This window comes from Oncorhynchus keta, chromosome 28 (genome assembly GCF_023373465.1).
Source record: "Oncorhynchus keta strain PuntledgeMale-10-30-2019 chromosome 28, Oket_V2, whole genome shotgun sequence".
Taxonomy (NCBI): Eukaryota; Metazoa; Chordata; class Actinopteri; order Salmoniformes; family Salmonidae; genus Oncorhynchus; species Oncorhynchus keta.
In genome coordinates this window covers 18,715,632-18,734,922 of record NC_068448.1, presented here as the reverse complement: position 1 = coordinate 18,734,922, position 19,291 = coordinate 18,715,632, and the positions used below count along the sequence as shown (strand labels likewise).

The 19,291-nt window shown below is 44.2% G+C and overlaps 1 pseudogene; it reads right to left on the bottom strand.

Moving 5' to 3' along the window:
- Positions 1-12,593, bottom strand: part of LOC118380495 (membrane-associated guanylate kinase, WW and PDZ domain-containing protein 3-like) — a 311,983-nt pseudogene extending 299,390 nt beyond the window's left edge.
- Between the last annotated feature and the right edge of the window lie 6,698 nt (positions 12,594-19,291).

Here is a 19,291-nt window from a genome sequence, read left to right as displayed (position 1 = left end):
GGGAAAATAAACATGGAAAAGGACAAAGAAAAAACAAAAGTGCTGTAAAAATACAATCAGCAGGGCCAAACACCAGTGTTGCCACAGAACAGTGGTAACTAAGGAACATTTTTGGATATCTGAATGATTACAGAGGGAATGAGAATCAATTACCTCAACATCAAACCCCAGCCTGCAGGAATAAAGCAACAAATCCCATCGTTCTGATTGCACTTCTCCTCAAAAGGCCACTAGAACTGAAGAAACAATCCCAGTTTCTCATTCTTAAGCACGTGGACACACTGGCAGCTCACAAGGAGGACAGAGTTAATTGCAGACAAAGATTCCAAAAAGCCAACTGCCTGTTCTCTAGCGGTGGAGTGTCGAGCGGAGGGGAGAGTTACTCAGGCTAGGAAGGAATAATAACAGGTCTTCTAGTAACACAGGAAGCAGACACTAGTAACACACACACTGTACAAACAGAAAAGCAACACCAATCTTAGTCACAGCCTCTCGCTCTCCATACTTCACTTTGTTTATTTGCATTTCTGATCCCTTTAATCTCTGCATCTCTTCAGCAGAAAATGTTCTGGTCAGGAGATTGTGGGCAGAGATGCCAGCTTCCACTCCTCCCCTTGCCCCTCAGTGCCTCTTCATTGTACAATGGCATCTTGTAGTCAGGCCAAATTGGCCAATAGGCCCCTTCCAGTCATCTACTCCTCTTTCCATGCAGGTCTTCCCAAGCTGTACTCTTAAAGAGCTTACCATTACTCCTTAAGGCCCAAGGACATTGTTATTTTCAGAGGCAGACTTGACTGTCAGACAAAACCTCCCATCTAAAACGTGAATCGATTCTCAAACTACAATATGGTTTCAGAAACAGACATTTACTTTCATGTCAGTTCAAAATCATTTTACAAATGCAAAATATATACACTTTTTTGCTGCGTTATCACAATGCCGACAGTATTTTTCAGTGACAACATTTCTGGCGGCCTTCTTCCATTTCAAACAGGTGTTGGAGCATTCTAGAACGCTAATTAGCACAGGTGGTCCCTCTGTCGTCCATCCCTGTTCTGTAAACACCCGGTGTAACATGGAAATATGTCAGTGTGGGAACACTAACCTAAAAAAGGTTTGTATCAATTTAACCTTCTGTTTTTGGAAATGTCTCACTGATATGAAAGAAAGTGTTTATGCTTCCAAAACCATAACGCAAGTGAGGCGAGTTAATCTTCAAACAGAACATCGGGGCTCTTAACAAAACTCCCCCGTACAGAAGACGCGATCCACCAATGACTCGTGTAATAAAACGGAACAGAGTCATAGTCAAGGGCTAGGGCTGCCGCCCCTGTGCACACACCATCCAATCTTCCCTTCTCTCTCTCCCTCCTTTCCATATCTCCCGTCAAGCCATCAGCATTTAGCTGCTTATCAGTGTGTCCGTGACAGGGATCATTATGCTGCACAGGAGAATGACAGAGCATTTGTTCATTTAAGGCTGAAGGGAGAGAAAGGTGACTACTTATCTGTCCCAAGATGCATTGCCTGAACAGCTGCATTATATTCAGGCCATTGACTCGTACACTTTAGCGTTAAGCTGGGGGTTAATATTCCTTGTGACAGCATGCGTTTGGCACATGTATTTTTTGTAATGTCAGTTGAGTTGACTCAAATCATAGCACATATTGGTGGGTACACTTGATGCTTTTATTTCCTTCAAAGCTCCTATAGCTACACTCACAATGGCTGCCAGTCCACTGATTATGTCATTCTTGACTTGAATGGGGACACTTATTTTATTAATTCTGCACTAAAATGTTTAAAAACATGCAACAATTTCTCCCCCCAAAAGTATGTTACATTTCATATGAGGAAATCAGTAAATTGAAATAAGGCCCTAATCTATGGATCTCACAACTGGGAATACAGATATGCATCTGTTGGTTACAGATTCCCACCCCCCAATAGAATCTAGTGGAAACCAGCCTTGAGGCAAAAGAGAACGAAGAAGTTGGTATCCTTCGTCACCAAAAACTAAGTGAATTAATAAAGTTGTGACCGTCAGCTTAGATAAATCTGCATATTTTGCATTATGGTTTGCATATTTTTTTAAGTACTTGGGTAGTGAATTTAGCTCCAAGCTACGTTAGCCTAAAATTAAAGCTGGAAGCTTACGGTTTCATCTTGCATTGTAAAAGTGTTGTAGCCCATACAGACATCAGAGGCGGCTGGTGGGATGAGCTATAGGAGGATGGGCTCATTGTAATGGCTGGAATGGAATCAATGGAATGGTATCAAACATAGTTTGCAAACAGTTTCAATTTCTACATGCTTTGTTGCATTCGTCAAGTGTTCAACTTCTGTGGGGACTGGGGAGCTACTGGAGCCCAAACAGCTACAACAATGAGTAAGTGACAGGCACTTTGTGCTGGAAGGGACTGAGCTGATACAGACTTGATCCTCTCAATCACATGATACACATTTGACAGAAGTACCGAAAGTAAAATTCTAGTACCAAACAGTTTTTAATTTTAAGTACCAACGTTCCAGTATACTGTGCAACACTAGTGCATGATGTTATTTATACTGACAACATCTTATCTCTAGGGGAATAAACAATAGCCATGATGTCTCTGCCTGGTGGTACACCACCGAATTGAACAGCACTTCCACAGGTAACTATGTACTTAGAGACCACAGGAGGTTGGTGGCACCTTAGATGGGGAGGAATGGTCCGTGGTAATGGCTGGAGCGGAATCGTATGAAATATGTCAAAAATGGGTTCCATGTGTTTGATGCCATTCCGTCCTTCCCTCAGCAGCCTCCACTGCTTGAGACGTGGCTTCTACCGCCGAGGCTGACACCGCCGCCGCCGACACCGCCGACACCACTGTCAGAGGACGGTGCAGGAGTGAAAGCAGCACACTGATAAGAGATCAGTCATCATTGTTGCAGGCCGTATTCATTACCAGGCAGACTGTCTCGGCCATGACAGCCAGAACCACAACAATAAAACAGGGATAAATAACCAGCACCAGGCACTCTCCAGTTGGCGGGTCGTCACTAGTCATTATTAAGAGTCCGCTCTCTGTCAGACAAACAGGCAGCAGTGCAACTCATTTCAAACACTCACAGCTGTGATGGGATCGACAAGTGTTGCACAAACAGAGACTGGCACCACATCTTGAAGTCTTCTCTGGTTCCCTCAACCCCTCTCTCTGGAAGACAGGAGGAGTAGAGTGTTTGTGTCTCCCTCACACTCCGCAGTGTGGGAACAAAGGAGTGGGAGAGGGGTGGTGCTGCAAATCAGATCTCTGGAGAATGTTTAAAAACTTCAGTAACCACAAAAAGGTTTAAGCCATCTTCGGAGATGTTTGTGAAGTTAAGCATTTCTCTAGGCATTGTGAGAACTGATCATCTGCAAAGCTTGACTGCAATATAGTGAACCTGGGAAAGCAATTGCAATAAAGACAATCTGGAAGTCAGCCCATATAACCACCTTAGTGCTGAGTGAGAGCTGCTGCAGGAGTGGGCCATGCAAGGGGTGAGAGGCGGAGAGGAGAAGACAGACACTTTAGTATTCACAGCAGCTGCTTCTGTCTGGTGCCTCAGCGCACCCATCCGCTCACTCCCTCCCTCTTCCACTCCTTCCCCACTGACGGCCTTGCTGGCGGGCGGGATAGAGGGTGATAGGGTTGGGGTCAGGTCTGTGATTTGCTCGCTCACGCACACACACAAACAAAGAAAAGAGAACTCAAGGTGTTCTATCTGTATTTTGAATGCAGTGTGTAACCAATGAAAGGAAGTTGGGGAGGCTTATTTCCCTTATAAGCAAGCCAGGGAGAATCTAACAATGCCATTAAAATTCCTTTAACAATTGCAATCCATGGTCTATAATCATGATGAGCTATAAATCATCAGAATGTTGTCACAAGTCAACAGGGTTTAGAGATAAGCCCCCCCCCCCCCTCTATGTGACAGGTCAGTTGTCATTGATTGAGCCCCTCTGCTCCATGCCATGCATGACAGAAGTAGAACGTTGTGACCTCTGCCTCGCTTCTGTTCTGGGTAGGGCACTGTGAAAGGCACCACCCGAGGCAAGGCTATGCCCCCTCCCCTCTCAGAGTGACAGTGTCACAAAATTAATTGTACACAGCTGGCTTCTCCCAGCTCCGCCATGGGACATTCTTTAAATATGAGTTTTTACCTGAAAAAAAAAAGAGCAAGCGATAGAGAAAGAACACTTATTAGATTTTCTCAGGGACTGTTGTGGCATGTGGGGAACACAGTTGATTATAGCTGGAGAGAAAAGGGGGAAAAAAGGGATGGAAGACATGTAATGCGGTTGCTGTCAGTGTTCCACAACACACATTTATGAGGAAACCAACACTAGTCATTTACAGAGTTGGACCTTCTGTATACTGGACTCCCTGACGGACCGCCCCCAGGTGGTAAGGGTAGGTAACAACACATCCACCACACCGATCCTCAACACAGGGGGGCCCCTCAGGGATGTGATCCTCAACACAGGGGGGCCCCTCAGGGATGTGTGCTCAGTCCCCTCCTGTACTCTGTTCACGCATGACCAGGCACGACTCAAACACCATGATCAAGTTTGCATTATGGAGAGCATCCGGACTGGTTGCATCACTGCCTGGTATGGCAACTGCTCGGTCTCCGACCGCAAGGCACTAGAGGGTAGTGCAACTCCAGGCACCCTAGTCATAGACTGTTCTCTCAGCTACCGCATGGCAAGCGGTACCAGAGTGCCAATTCTAGCTCCAGGTAGCTTCTAAACCTAAGCCATAAGACTCCTGAACAGCTAATCAAAGGGCTACCCAGACCTCTCTTACACTGCTGCTACTCTATTATCTATGCATAGTCACTTTAATAACTACACAAACATATTACCTCGACTAATCAGTGTCCCCGCACATTGACTCTGTACCAATACCACCTGTATATAGCCTCGCTACTGTTATTTTACTGCTGCTCTTTAATTGATACTTTTATTTTCTACTTTAGTTATTTTTCTTAAACTGCATTGTTGGTTAAAGGCTTGTAAGTAAGCATTTCACTGTAAGGTCTACACCTGTTGTATTTGGCGCATGTGAGAAATACAATTTGATTTGTAAGTGTAGTTTATTGCAACTTTTTCTGGTAGTGGTGGTCTAGTTCAGTGAAATTGTGTGGGCTGGGGTACCGTTCTACCCAAAAACACATGCTGAAATGTTTGGTGAAAAAGGAATTTCTTTCCAGTGTACAGAAAATATTGCTTAGAATTCAGAGAGACAACTTTGTCCAACAATGCAGAAATGTGTTCATAAGAGCATTGGACAGAAGCTATAGAGGTTGTTGGTAGATACCTTCAGCTAGTTAAAACAGCCACCCCCATTTGATGTAGTTCTGTCCTCGTCTATTAATGTTCTGTATTATGGCATGCTGTGTGGATCCCAGGAAGAATAGCTGCTGCTTTTGCAACAGCTAATGGGGATCCTAATAAAATACAAATATCATAAAACTGTAGCACTGCGAGACAGAGCACATTAAAACACCATATGCTGCAGCAGTACTCTGCAAGGCAGGAGATGGTAAAACCAGTGTGAATTGGTTCTCTCATGAACAGTTCTATCATATCAAGACAGTGCTGTTTAATACACGTGCCTAACTGTAAAATACTAAGATAAATAAACAGCTTTCTAGCCCACTTCAATCTGAGGTAACCAGCAGATTCCATAACTTATTTCCGTTAAATGGACAGAAGACATTAAAACGGTGAATAAAATTTACTTTTATTGCCCACTTTGTCTCAATTTGTTGTACAAAAATACACATTTCCAGACCACCTACATTTACTGTATTAGGGATTTCCACGGCCTAAAAACTGAGTGCTATGTTGCCATTCTACCTTAGCAGGGCGAGCTGAGGGCGACTAAACTGCTATCCATTAACTACAGCCTAACGAGGCCACAACAAGCACAGAACAGGTCACTGAAGACAACATCAGTAATCAATGGCACACCCACTCCATTATCTAAGCTTCACAGGGGATCTAAACACCCTACCATATCCTTCTACAGCGTACCCTTGCTTCAAGGTAGTCTTCTACCAAGGTTGAGAACTGATACTGAATACTGTTTGTTGGCGTGGGAGGTGGCTATGGATCATTTTGTTGGATTCCTCAAGTCTTACCCATTGTTAGGAAGAATTAAGGTCCAAATCTAATGTTAATTACTATATTTATTGACGATTATATGAACCCTATAAATAAATAAAAATATGGCCAATTTGGGTGAAATCAATTAGCCTAATTTCTCAGAGATCAAATTATATTTAAACAAAAGTGTTTAAGGAACACTAATCTAATACGTTTCTAACTACAGAACATTTAAAATCAAAATCAGAGATTGAGTATATCGAAATCCTCTGTGCAATACTGCAGTCACTCATTGTAGGCACAAAGACATGCAATCCAAATGTATTTATAAAGCCCTTTTTACATCAGCCGACATCACAAAGTGCTATACAGAGACCCAGCCTAAAACCCCAAACAGCTAGATGTAGAAGCACTGTGGCTAGAAAGGCAGAAACCTAGGAAGAAACCTAGAGGAACCAGGACAACTCACCTGCCATTTGAGAACACTTAAGTTTCAGGTGTCTCGTTACATACTGCCTGCCAACAAATGGACTGTGTTGCCATGGTTACCACTCACCACACTACAGAATGACAGCCCCTGAAGCAAACACCTGTTGATTGTAGCCTATAGCCTTATAAGTCTACCCTGGCCTCTCAGGACTATAGATTACAGTAGTAACACCAGCACAGCAGATTGTAGATTTAAGGATGTGATTGAATGCATTAGACTTGGACTCACTTCAAGGCTGCAGGCCTGGCTCCGCTCTGGCACCATTAACCATCTCCAGCTAAGTGTTACTTCAAAATGCTCCTTCACTCAGACCATGGCGGCATCCCAGATGGCAGCCTAATCCTTACATAGTGCCCTACAAAAAAAGTGTGAATAATCACAAAGTGGCTGGCATAGAAGGCATCCCTGGCCACGTCCACAGAGTGTGCGTTGACCAGCTAGCGGGAGTCTTAAGCCCGTCTTTGTCCCAGGTGTCTCTGTAGTCCCCACCTGCTTTAAAGGAAACCACCATTGTCCCAGTGCCAAAGGGTTGTGTTTCGGAGGACGCATTGCTTTCGACCTTAGTCTCTCCCGAGCCCGTATGAGAGTTGTAGCGATGAGACAAGATAGTAACTACTAACAATTGGATACCACACAATAAAACTTTTTGACCTCAATAAAAAGTGTTATGTTTGGGGCGAAAACTGGCATTGTGGTGTCATGAGAACAACCTCTCCCGCAACATCAGCAAAACAAAGGAGTTGATTGTTGACGTTAGGAAGCAGAGGGAACATAGTGTTTTCCCATTCGCGCAGGCTGTAGGCTAATCAGTTCCAGACCATTTAAAACCAGCTAATTTTCCACCTCATAGGCTACTGTTCATTTAAAAAAGTTTCAATTTGCTAGTCCGCCTCTCGCAAGAATGAACAGTATACAACTTCTAGATATTTATTGATAGGACAAGCACCTGTCAGTCACAAAGCGAGCAATGACAGGGAAACGCAGTCTGCTGTCTGTACCGTGACCCGGTACAGTTTGTGTGCCGTGATTGGTTGCGGTCTAATTCTTTTTTTACATGGAGGGAGAGAACATGATGCTAGTGAATTTGCAATGTCCCATGTAATGTACTATAAGTGGTAACAATGTGTCAAAATCCACAATTTAGTCAAATTATTGTTCTGACACATTAATCTATTTTCTTTCGTATAGCAAGCCACATGGCGTTGTGGCACATAGTAGGTTATTTACTGTACATTGATTGACAACTGAACACCATGTGTTGTCTAGTTTATAAAAAGGTGTCGAACTGACAATAAAAAGTTGATCTCTTAAATCCCTTTGCCATTCCTAAATCATGCAATGTGGTTATGTCCATGGTATCGCATTGGGACAAATAAACCAAAGGATTTTCTAGGATGTCGGGCTTGCCAGACAGTGGTGCTAAAATGAGTGCCTTGTCTCATCAGTCAGTGTTGCCTACCGAATCGCATCGTGAGAGAGACGTTCATTTGGCTCCCTAATTTGCATAAACTACTGGTAGGCCTAGGCTTTTTGACAACGATATGGAGATAAATTATGAAGACATTCAATGAAGATCACTGCAGGAACAATATTAGCATTGGAGAGCCTCATTCTGGTACAAATAATAATTTGGGCCCTCACGGAATCCAAAAAGTAAAACAGAATTCAACAATTAAACAAAAAAAATCTATTGACCTTAGTAGGGAACCAACTAAATGTATCAAGCCCAAGTTTATCATAAGACATGAGCAAAATGCATCACTGTTTATATTTCCTGTAACCTTCAGCGGCAAGAATGCCCCATCTGTGCATGTGTCCACCAGTTTCTGCTCACTCCATCATTGTTTTGGTTTTTTATTGCACATGTGATTAGCCTCGCACTTGAATTGACCTCATAAAGTAGTCTCCTGATGTGGTTTAAGCATTGTTGTGGACTTTAAAAAAAATTAAAAAATAGAACATCCACATTTTCTAATTGACAGTGAACTTGAAAAAAACCTTTCCATTTATTTCAAGATAATGTAGGCTATTTGTAATGTTTTTGTATTAAATGCATAATTTCAACAGTGGCCATCCATATGTTGCAGTAAAACTTTAAAATAAATCTAATCTAAAGGTTTAATGTTTAGACAATAGTCAAACATACAGGACAATAAAATATTCAGAACTATTAACATTACACTGAATTCATGCACTTGAAGTCACTTAAGGTAGTGTCCTTCTACACAGTACCACAAAATGTTTGGATCCTGGGAGATGAACTTGATAAAGTTTACAATCATGTCACTGTGCAGTCCTGATGGAATCAAGGCAGTAGAATGTACCAGAGGCCACCAAAAGAGCTCCTTTGGCCAAACATTGAGGGCCGCCTGGCTGGCTACTTTTTCTATTGGGCTGGCTACTCTACATACTTGTGGAAAACACCGGAACATGCCCAGATCCACATCAACAGGGCTGCAGTAGAGCAAGTCCCGAGTTAAGTTCCTTGGTGTCCACATCACCAAGGACTTGTCATGGACAACCACCACTCTGGTCAAAACGGAATAGCTCCATCCACAACCACAAGGCCCTCCTGCAGGTGGTGAAGATGGCCCAGTACATTAGTGACCATGCTTCCAAACATCCAGGACTCAAAACGTTACCTTAGCACACCGCATCATCAAGGACTCCATACACAAGCTGTTCTCTCCCTTACCGTCGAGCAGTCGGTATCGGAGCATGAGGTTTGATAGAAACTGTCTCCGAGCCTGTCGGTATCTACAAGACATCAGACTGCTGAACTGGACTGACCACCTGCACATTAGCACACATGCATGCTACACAATATTTTATATTGCTCAGTTTATACACTTCCCCACCATTCTCCCCATACACATGTAAATATTGGACTATAAATTGTGCTGTACTGTATTATACTTATGCTAAAATATGTATTCTATTCTACTGAGTCATTTACTTTGTGTTCGTATTCTTATCTTTTATTGTTGTTGCTTTGTCAAGAAGGAACCTGCAAGTAAGCATTTTGTGTGACGATGTACACCATGTGTATCCCGTACATACGACTAATAAAACATAACTTCTGACCAGAGCTTTTTTGGTGAGCCCAACAAGTGTTTTTTCGAGTGAGAAATTAAATAATTCACCAGAGAAATTAAGTCAAGAACCATGTAGAAGGCTGGGCTGAAAGGAGTTGTAAGCAAATAGTAAACCTAGTTCAGCACAGAAACCGTGGTAATTAAATACAATGACCATAATCCATAGCGTTTTTGTTTACGGATTGTACAGAGATTAATACCTTTTACGCCTGCTACGTTAGATACACAGACTGCATGAGAGAAGAATGTACACAATGAGAGAGTGGGATTAAGACAGTACGTGAAAGTATGTTTTATCTACTTTGAAGAACTTGCAAAATGATTTCATCAGACAGCTTTGTAGCATATTTAGGCAGGCTAGCCTTGCTAAATGGGATGACTAAAGACAGCACAGTATGGGGAGCACAGAGAACATTGTCTGGCTGGTTGCTATTGCCTGAGCAGAGATGAGATGACTTAAGGCACCACGGGAGGCTGCGGAGGGGAGGAAAGCTCATAATGTCTGGAACGATGTAAATGGAATGGCATCAAACACCTGTAAACATTTAATACCATTCCACCCATTCCGCTCCAGTCATCATCATGAGCCAATTCTCCCAAGTTAAGGCACCACCAAACTCCCGTCACCTGGTTGCCTAGGTCTGAACTGAAAGGATTTTTATTTTTTATTTTATAGCAGACATTAGGCCCTCCCGCCATGGAATGACGAAGGAATGAAAATAAAGTCTATGCATGAAACCAGGTTAGATGAGGGAGCAGAATAAAGAGATTTGACTAAATCAGTTAACTACACAACATGGATAAGATGTAGGCTATTGAAGAGAATGCAAGGATGCTGTGTATCAAGAACAGGACAGACGAAGTTTGAGGGAGAAAGACGGACAACGTCGGTCTATCCAAAACAAAGGATTATATTACACTCAGAGCAGATTCAAGCTAAAGGAATGTACAAGTTATGTTGAACTACAAACATCTTAGCACCACTATTCTATAGCAGCTTATAAATCCCCTGCTGTAGTTCAATTTTGTTATTAGCTTGGAGGCACTGGCATAAGTCGTCATGGGAGAGTCAGAGACACAATCCACAACCCCCCCCGCACACCTGATCCTCTCACTACCCTAGGGGGCCTGGGTCTCAGCTGCAATGATGCAGCCATCTACAAGCTTGTCTTATTTATGCCATTCCAACCACAGACATCAGTGTGCTGTGTTTCTGAGCCCAGTCAACCTCACAGCCGTGACCCAGGCCATTCACTGCCCATGGCACATAAGGCCTACACCTAAAGCACAGCACAGAGAGGGAGTGAGTGACATTAAGAGAGGCTTCTGGGAATTATGTGGGTGACTATAAGGGGTCAGGGTTAAATAGAACACATGTTGTCACTGCAGTGCTCATGTATGTGACCTGTGGAATCCATTTGGTTTTGTATGATAACCCATGTCCCCTGCCTTTTCTCAGACCAGGACCACACTTGGATTATGAATTCAGTATGCCATAGTATGAAACTGACGTCTCATGATAAAATGCCTAACATTGGAAAGTATAGCAGGCTACAAAACCTCAACCTTAAGAGCACAAACACTTGACATACCTGGTTTGACGGTCTTGATACGGATGGGCTCCCGAAAGTGGCGGATGACAGCAAGGGTGTCTCGGTTAGTCAGGCCACTGACAGGGGTGCCGTTCACCTCCAGAAGCACGTCCCCGCTGTTCGGTAACCTCCCGACGTGACAGACCATCGCCTCGGTAATCACCTGTCCCAGGTTCGGGAAGTAGCCTAGCTCCGCTCCCCCTAGTACCTCCACAACCGAGCCGAACTCCTCGGCGTTCCCCCATGACACGGCGCACTCCTGGACTTTGCCTGACCAGTGCTTCTTCTTCTTCAGCGTTTTGGACATGTTTAACCCCTCGTGTAATCCTTGAGACACTGGTTGTTTGAGAGACAAGCAGCTATTCTCCTAAAACGCTATCACTCAAAATATTATTTTTGCACCGAGATGAGACAATCTGCTCACTGTGGTTGTAATCCATTCCTTGAGCAACTGTCATTTCAAAGAATTATCCGTATGAACATCCCGTACATTGAATGACTGGAACGTCACCAGAGTGTCTGCAATTCAATAGACTGTAGCGCACGAGTATCTGCGTCAGTGTTATCGCAGGGGGCGAGATCAACCGCAGGGTAGCTTGGGTTCCAACTCGCGCTAAATTCTTGAGTGGTTGGGCAATGAAGCTCTACTTCTGAATCAGTAACCTACGTAACTTTCAGTGAATTGGTCTGAAACAGTTGTCTAATAGTCTATTGTGCACAATAGCCAATAAGTAAATGTTGTACTGAGCCGTAGTTGAGCCTATGATACGCTACTCACATAGCCTAAACTCCACTTGAGACAGAGTCGATGTATCAATTTGATGAACATATCCTCGAACTACTACATCGTTGAATTGAGCACAAACAACTGTTGCCCGAATATAGCCTACAATTATTTTTCCAAAATTAGCCAGGTCCCAGTTTAGTTCCGCGCACCTGTTCTACATCCTCAACCTTGATATCAGCGACGCAATCCTTATCCTTAGAAACTGACAAACATACCTGGCCCCAGCAGCGAATAGATTCGCAGAACTCGCGTTGTGTAGTCTACTGCTGGCAACTTGCTCCTTATTCTTCAACCCAGCTCAGAAGCGCGCGGTCTCGGCAGTTGTGACGCCTCCTGTAGTCTCGTCTCCGATTCAGCCCAGTGGCTCACACAGCGAGGTATATTTCTAAAGGCGCAACAGTCAGTGAAACCAACCATACGCTGGGAAATGGCCGAAACTTTTTTTTGCTCCTTCTTAACATGTTGAGTTATTGCAGAAAAGCCCATCCAGCCTCAAATGACAGCCGGGGATTGGCTCCACCTCCAATCAGATCATGGGACAAGAGTAAAATATTGTAAATCAACCAATGGAAAACAATTGGGCGGGGCCTCCTCGCAGTCCCCTTTCCATGGACGCGGTTAATTTAGGTCGCCAAGCGTGCGGATAGACAGTTCTCAGTCGTTCTTTGGGAACGTTTTGGGACCCGGCACGCAAAGCAGGTAAATCGAGCGCGCCCAGTAGGTGAACTATTGCAACAATATCACATTATTCTTGTAGCCTGCAGATGCGCGCAACTAAATTGCCCTTATACCTGTAACTACACACTCCTCGGTAGATAACGACACACTACATACACTCCTTGGTAGATAGTTATGTTACTGGTTTGTAATTGAATGGTACAAATTAGCAGTAATAAATGAAACAAGTCAGTGCAATTACAAATGCATTCGCTGAAGGTAATTCCACGTGGACTAATCACGGGTTTAATACTTTAGGGCCAACAGAAAAAGCCTATCTATTTTCTCTAGTCATCTATAGAGGGATGTCCAGTCATACTCATTGGGTCAATTATTGCGGGACTGTGCCATCTTGTGGTTAAATCATGTAGATCCTGAAAATGTGTATATGCACGAGGCCTATATTGACAAACAGTAAATCTAGTTCTGATCAGAATATGTGAACGGAGCATGCCCAATTTCACTGGAGCGCGGTTCCCAAATGTTGGACGCTCTAATAGCGCTCATTTCATGAGCTTAAAGCATGCCTGCTTGTTTTTATGTATTTCACCTTTATTTAACCAGATTGGCTAATTGAGAACAAGTTCTCATTTACAACTGCGCCCTGGCCAAGATAAAGCAAAGTGACACAAACAACAGTTACACATGGAATAAACAAACATACAGTCAATAATACAATTGAAAAAGTCGACATACAGTGTGTGAAAATTAGGTAGGATTAAGGGAGGTAAGGCAATTGGCCATAGTGCCGAAATAATTACAATAGTAATTAAACACTGGAGTGATAGATGCGCAGAAGATGAATGTGCAAGTAGAGATACTGGGGTGCAAAATAAATCAATACAGTATGGGGATGAGGTAGTTGGATGGGCTATTTACAGATGCAGTGATCTGTGAGCTGCTCGGACAGCTGGTGCTTAACGTTAGTGAGGGAGAGGGTTGGAGGGTGGCCAATGCGCGGGAGCACTGGTTGGTCAGCCCAATTGAGGTAGTATGTACATGAGTGTATAGTTAAAGTGACTATGCATATATGATAAACAGAGAGTAGCAGCAGCGTAAAAAGAGGGGTTGAGGGGGTCTTTGACAATTTTTAGGGCCTTCCTCTGACACCACCTGGTGTAGAGGTCCTGGATGGTAGGCAGCTTAGCCCCAGTGATGTACTGGGCCGTACGCACTGCCCTCTGTAGTGGCTTGCGGTCAGAGGCTGAGCAATTGCCGTACCAGGCAGTGATGCAACAAGTCAAGATATCTCGATGTTGCAGCTGTAGAACCTTTTGAGGATCTCAGTACCTATGCCAAATCTATAGTTTCCTGAGGGCGAATAGGCATTGTCGTGCCCTCTTCACGACTGTCTTGGTGTGTTTGGACCACTCTAGTTTGTTGTTGATGTGGACAACAAGGAACTTGAAGCTCTCAACCTGCTCCACTACAGCCCTGTCGATGAGAATGGGGGCGTGCTCGGTCCTCCTTTTCCTGTAGTCCATGACAATCTCCTTAGTCTTGGTTACCTTGAGGGATAGGTTGTTATTCTGGCACCACCCGGCCAGGTCTCTGACTTCCTCCCTATAGGCTCTCTCGTCGTTGTCTGTAGAACAGACGGTCCAGATTGTCTAGCCCAGTCCAAATTGTCTAGCCCGGCTGATTTGTAGGGGTCCAGATTTTGCAGATCTTTCAGAACATCAGCCACCTGGATTTGGGTGAAGGAGAAATGGGGGAGGCTTGGGCGAGTTGCTGTGGGGAGTGCAGGGCTGTTGGCCGGGGTAGGGGTAGCCAGGTGGAAAGCATGGCCAGCCGTAGAAAAATGCTTATTAAAATTCTCAATTATCATTGATTTATTGGTGGTGACAGTGTTTCCTATCTTCAGTGCAGTGGGCAGCTGAGAGGAGGTGCTCTTATTCTCCATGGACTTTAGTGTCCCAGAACTTTTTGGAGTTTGTGCTACAGGATGCAAATAAGGTCAATATCCTTCCAGGATACCAGGGCCAGGTTCGATTAGAAAGGCCTGCTCGCTGAAGTGTTTTGGGGAGCGTTTGACAGTGATGCGGGATGGTCGTGATCGCTGAGATCCTGGTTGAAGACAGCAGAGTTGTATTTGGAGGGCAGTTTGGTTAGGATGATATCTATGAGGGTGCCCGTGTTTACAGATTTGGGGTTGTACCTGGTAGGTTCATTGATCATTTGTGTGAGATTGAGGGCATCAAGCTTAGATTGTAGGATGGACGGGGTGTTAAGCATGTCCCAGTTTAGGTCACCTAACAGCACAAGCTCTGCAGATAGATCGGGGGCAATCAATTCACATATGGTGTCCAGGGCACAGCTGGGGGCAGAAGGTGGTCTATAGCATGTGGCAATGGTGAGAAACTTGTTTCTGGAAAGGTGGATTTTTTTAAAGTAGAAGCTCAAATTGTCTGGGCACAGACCTGGATAGTAAGACATAACTCTACAGGCTAACTCCGCCCCCTTTGGTAGTTCTATCTTGTCAAAAAATTTTATAGTTACGGATGGACATTTCAGGGTTTTTGGTGGTCTTCCGAAGCCGGGATTCAGACATGGCTAGGACATCCAGGTTGGCAGTGAATAAAACAGACTTAGGGAGGAGGCTTCTAATGTTAACATGCATGAAATCAAGGCTTTTACGGTTACAGAAGTCAACAAATGATAGCGCATTGGAGTGGAGCTGGGCACTGCAGGACCTGGATTAAGCTCTACATCACCAGAGGAACATAGCAGGAGTAGGATAAGGGTATGGCTAAAGGCTATATAAACTGGTCGTCTAGTACGTTCGGAACAGAGAGTAAAAGGAGGTTTCTGGGCAAGGTAGAATAGATTCAAGGCATAATGTACAGACAAAGGATGTGGTAGGATGTGAATACAGTGGAGGTAAACCTATGCATTGAGTGACGATGAGAGAGATATCATCTCTAGAAAGATCACTTAAACCAGGTGAGGTCACCGCATGTGTGGGAGGTGGAACTAAAGGGTTAGCTAAGGTGTACTTGTCACGCCCTGGTCGAAGTATTTTGTGTTTTTCTTTATGTATTTGGTCAGGCCAGGGTGTGACATGGGTTTTTGTATGTGGTGTGTAGATTAGTGGGATTGTAGCTTAGTGGGGTGTTCTAGGAGAGTCTATGGCTGTCTGAAGTGGTTCTCAATCAGAGGCAGGTGTTTATCGTTGTCTCTGATTGGGAGCCATATTTAGGCAGCCATATTCTTTGGTTGTATTGTGGGTGATTGTCCTGAGTCTCTTGATGTCTTTAGTCTGTGTTAGTCTGTGTTAGTTTGCACCAGTTAAGGCTGTTTTGGTTTTCACTACGTTTATTGTTTTGTAGAGTTTGTGTTTTGGATTCGTGTTACGTTGTGTAAATAAACATGGATCACAATATACGCGCTGCAGTTTGGTCCGACTCTCCTTCACCATTAGAAAACCGTGACAGTACTGAGCTGGGCTAGAGACTCTACAATGCATATTGACATTAGGGAGAGGCATGCGTAGCCGAGTGATCATAGGGGTCCAGTGAGTAGCTAGGCCGGCTGGGGACACTGCGATTCAGACAGCTAGTGGGCCAGGGCTAGCAAGATAGCAGAAGGGCCTTAGAGGGGCATCGTGACTGAAGAAATCTGTTGTATCCCCCTCGTGCGGTTACGTTGCCAGACCAGTCGTGATGGATCAGCAGGGCTCCGTGTAGTAAAAGGGTCCAGGCCAATAGGCAAAATAGGTATAGTGACCCAAGAAATTGGCCAATGGGCCTCTTCAGCTAACAGTCCGATATGCTCTAGACCGCTAGCGGACTGCATGTAGAAGGCTAGCAGATGGGCATTCAGGGGACATCGCGACAGAGGAGCCAGTTGAAAAAAACCCTCAGGCAGATTACGTCGGTAGTCCAGTCGTGATGGCTCGGTGGGGCTCCGTATCAGTGTGCTGCTATCACGGGTGCTCCTGTCAGCGGCGCCGCCAGGAATTTTGGGCCCCATGGAAAGATATCACATTGGGCCCAAAAGATATCACACCACCACACCAACCCTGTGCAATTGCTGTAACCACACACCTCTAGAACCCAATTAAAGCTTTAATTTGCAGGCTTGCAACTCTTGCAGTCCAATATTTACTAACGGTGAGCTGTGACAATATAACACTGTGCAGACATGCATGCAACATTCTGCATACAGTGGAATTCACTATTTGATGCAAGACTGATACCCTTTATAAGAAATGTGCTAAATGCCATATTTTACAGTATCAAGAATGTTACCATTAAAATTACATTTAATGGAAAATTCTCTTAAAATGAATGAATAACTTAAAAGTATAAATATATAACCTCTCCAAATAAATTAATTAACATTATCATCTATAGAATGTAATACAAAATTACAATCTATTCAAAATAATAAAATCAGCAGCAGATTTTTGAACTAAGTATACATACCAACTAGAAAATAAGCAGCTGTAAAAGTGGAAATGGAAATGAAAAGGCCTGATGGTGGCGCTAGAGGAAAGGTCAAGTGGTCACCAAATCAATAGGTTTCTTCCATTTGGGGTCTTGATTGTGCACAACACATTTTATGGAAATCCAGCCATGACTTTGAGATATATCATGTTCTCAGCCTGTGGGCATCATGTGTGTAGTGATCCAATATCCACAGCCATGCCATTTAACAGTCATCACTGGCCCTGGCTCAGCCTTACTCACCAGGAGCCAATCCTTCTTGCTAGCAAAGTCCCCGATCAAGTCTTTGAAGTCCAGCTTTCTAGCTAACTGACTGCAAAGCCTGTCCTGGGACATAGTGGACCTCAAAGAGTTTATCAGTTTTACCTTACTGAAAGCTCTCGCCACCAGCAACATTCACAGGCAATGTGCAAAATATACATAAAGCAATACACACTTGTCCAAAAATGCTTTGCAGCTGCATCTTAGAAGATACTAGAAGATAAATTATTCTACCATTTTTGCAGTGGTGTGGAACCAAGTCACTTATGTTGTCCATAGCAATAAAAAAACACTGTTCCGAAACCTCGTTTGTTGCACTGTCCTTAGCTCCTTAGTCTCCTCTTGAGAGATCTCATTGTGGAATTTCTTCCTTTTCCTCTGGTGGCGGTGTTCCTTGCTAAATTGAGGTGCAACATCCATTTGCGTAGCAATCAGTGTTGCCTCAGACAGGAGAGATTCCCATCCATCTCTAAGAGCCTGCATCTCTGTGTCAAGTGAGATTTTTCCTGACTGGAGAATCTCATTGCAGTACCTGCAATTATGCCAACTGACATGTCATTCAACACAATGCTGCTCACCTCCTTCAGTTGAGAGTAGGGCTGGTTCAGGGGTATGGAGAGACAGGGCTGGTTCAGGGGTATGGGGAGACAGGGCTGGTTCAGGGGGATGGGGAGACAGGGCTGGTTCAGGGGGATGGGGAGACAGGGCTGGTTCAGGGGGATGGGGAGACAGGGCTGGTTCAGGGGGATGGGGAGACAGGGCTGGTTCAGGGGAATGGGGAGACAGGGCTGGTTCAGGGGGATGGGGAGACAGGGCTGGTTCAGGGGGATGGGGAGACAGGGCTGGTTAAGGGGGATGGGGAGACAGAGCTGGTTAAGGGGATGGGGAGACAGGGCTGGTTCAGGGGGATGGGGAGACAGGGCTGGTTCAGGGGGATGGGGAGACAGGGCTGGTTCAGGGGGATGGGGAGACAGGGCTGCTGAGCCTGAAGCTGCATCTGTTTGGCAGGGAAACTGATTTAGTATGAATAGCTTGCTAAAAGTTTGCCTGCTTTGATTAAACGTCGGCTGAAAGAGGAGCGAAATGTAAACACTCAATTTTCTGTGAAGATATTAAGTAACTAATGTTAGGGGAGCAAAAGTAGCCCATTTCACTATGGACTAAGCTAACAGTTTAATTTCCACCACTCACGGACTACACCTACCTTCCTTTGTGAAAAATTGGGTGACATATTGTCCCCCTTTCTTATGTCTTTCTTTTCGTTTTTGGAAGCCAGATGTTTCTTTAGGAAGCTGAGACATGATGCTGTACCGGCACTCCTTACTCACAACTCGCTGCTAGTAAGTCGTGCCTGGTTTGGGGGCAAGACCAAACCATTTCATGTAAATAGGGGGGGGCAAGAGTGACCAAAAGGGTGTTTAGCATCCCCAGTGGCTCTGCCAGTGTGGAAAGGATATTCTCTGCTGCTGGCCTGCTCTCTAAGCACCAGCCCATGAGCCTGAAGCCAAAGACTGCAGCCACCGCCCTCTCAAAAAATGAAAATAACTAAAAGTAATTTTACTTCAAATGAAATACATTTTTTTTAAATGTAATTCAGCCTATATGCGCAATTTATAGTCTGTAATAATTTAATACAACAAAATGTTGTTTAAATGCTGAACGCTTTATGTCCCTACCAGCCTATTGTGTTGCCCTCGTACATGCTCCACAATGTATATCTTTGTATAGGCTAAAACCTTGAAATAATGTAGCCAAAAGAATA